Source organism: Bos indicus x Bos taurus, chromosome 8 (assembly GCF_003369695.1).
Source record: "Bos indicus x Bos taurus breed Angus x Brahman F1 hybrid chromosome 8, Bos_hybrid_MaternalHap_v2.0, whole genome shotgun sequence".
NCBI lineage: Eukaryota > Metazoa > Chordata > Mammalia > Artiodactyla > Bovidae > Bos > Bos indicus x Bos taurus.
Window position 1 is genome coordinate 10,318,206 of NC_040083.1, and position 2,224 is coordinate 10,320,429.

Here is a 2,224-nt window from a genome sequence, read left to right on the forward strand (position 1 = left end):
CATAAGTATTTACCAAAGTATATAGTAATGTAGAAATCACCTGATCCTATCCACTCTGAGACAACCATCTTTATGTATCAGCTGTATCTATAATCTATATATCTCTCTACATAAATATCTGAAAAATATGTATTACAAATATAAAATAATGGGATGATGTTAGGAATACTGATAACAGACCATTTCCTTGGACTATGCTAAATGTAATGATAGGTGAATATGCAGGGCATTACAGGAGCCCAGAACTGGAAGTGGGATCATGGGTGTGTGCATGCTCAGTTGTGTCCGACTCTTTGTGACCTGGTGGACTGTAGTCTACCAGGCTCCTCTGTTCTTGGGATTCTCCAGGCAAGAACACTGGAGTGGGTTGCCATCTCCTTCTCCAGGGGATCTTCCTGATCCAGGGATTGAACCCAGGTCTCTTTCATCTCCTCCATTGGCAGGTGGACTCTTTACCTGGGAAGCAGGAAAAGCTTTCTTGGAGGAGGTCCTGAAAAGATTTTGCATCCATTTCTTTTTTTTTTTTTTTAAGTCAACAACTTTACTAGAAATGTCTCATAGAAAAAGGTAATGTAGCAGCAGGTCAGATTGTATGAAAAAATAATATATATAAATTTGTCATGGTTGCTCTATTGACAACTAGGGCAGGTTCTCCCTGACATCAGGCGCAGCAGCTACACTTGTCCGAGGCCCCTTTGCAGACACAGCCCTGGGCACATGTGGCAGAGCCCACAGGGCAGCAGGAGCAGCAGCTCTTCTTGCAGGAGGGACATCTGCAGGTCTTGCGGGTGCCGGAGCCAGCACAGCTGCAGGAGCCGCCAGTGGGGCAGGAGCAGTTCAGGTCCATTTGGAGGAAAAGCGAGGTCCTAGGTCCAGAACAAGTGGCAAGCAGATCCACTGGTCCGGTGGGAGGCGTCTCTGTATCCATTTCTGTGCCTCTTCCCTACAGGCCTAGTTCTTCCAACCTAGATTTCCTGATTTCCTCACTGCTCTATCTTACTGTCTCCACTTGGAAAAATAAACTTGCCTCTTCCCACTCAAATCAAAGAGCAACTGTATTGTTTCAAACAATGAATAAAGAGGAATATAATGAAAACCCACAAGCCTATTATCCACTTGATCAAATCTTAATATTAAGCTATCTTTGCTGAAGAATTCTCTAAAAGAAAGTACATATCACAGATAAAACGGAAGCCTGCTGTCTATCCTTCTTGGATCTTTTCCTTTCCCTCCCTCTCTCCCCAGAGGGGATCATACTCATGAATTTAGCCTTTATCATTTTCATTCATGTTTTTATGTATTTTCCACATATGCTGTGTATTCATAAAAACTATAAAGTGTTGTTTTGGCCATTTTAAAAGTTTATATAAATGGTGTCTTGTTGTAAATGTCCCACTGCTTCTTGGTTCTCTTGCTCAAAACTGTTTCTGGGATTTATTCAAGGTTGATAGATGTAGCTCTGGTGCTTCCATTTTTAAGTGCCATATGGTGTCACATTGTCTGAGTATCACACAATTTATTCATTCTACAGATGGGCATTGGGTTTTTTTTCATTTGGGGGGACTTTTCCTTCTATTCCATACAATCAACTTTCTTATGCGTGTCCTTTTAGGCAAATATATATGGATTCATTTATAGATTTCCTTAAGTGGCTCAGCAGTAAATAATCTGCCTGCAATGTCGGAAATGCTTGGGAGATGCGGGTTCAATCCCTCGGTCTGGAAGATGCCCTGGAGAAGGAAACATCAACCCACTCCAGTATTCTTGCCAGGAAAATCCCATAGACAGAGGAGCCTGGTGGGCTACAGTCCATGGGGTTGCAAAGAGTTTGACACAACTCAGCGACTAAACAGCAAGTGCAGCATATGCAGCTTCTAGTTTCTCATCATCTTTTTTTAAAAATAGATGCTTATTTCTTACTAGTGTAAAGTCCAATCATTGGGAAGGGGGTGTGAGTTCTTTTTCCAGGGATGTGGGCTAAAAAGCAGCTCTTTTAAAAAAAATTTATTTTTCATTGAAGGATAATTTCTTTACAATGTTGGTTTGATTTTTGTCATACATCAGGATGAATCAGCCATAGGTATACATATGTCCCTTCCTTCTTGAACCTCCATCCCACCTCCCACCCTTTCATACCCCTCTAGGTTGTTGAGTTTGAGCTCCAGTTTGAGTTCCCTGGGTCATTTCCATTGCAAATGGACAAATTTCCATTGGCTGTCTATAT

The 2,224-nt window shown here is 41.7% G+C and overlaps 1 pseudogene across 1 annotated transcript; it reads right to left on the bottom strand.

Moving 5' to 3' along the window:
• Positions 1-530: 530 nt before the first annotated feature.
• LOC113897779 lies at positions 531-911 on the bottom strand (annotated as a pseudogene). The gene has a single exon (XR_003512432.1). The product of XR_003512432.1 is annotated as a metallothionein-1A pseudogene (transcript).
• Between the last annotated feature and the right edge of the window lie 1,313 nt (positions 912-2,224).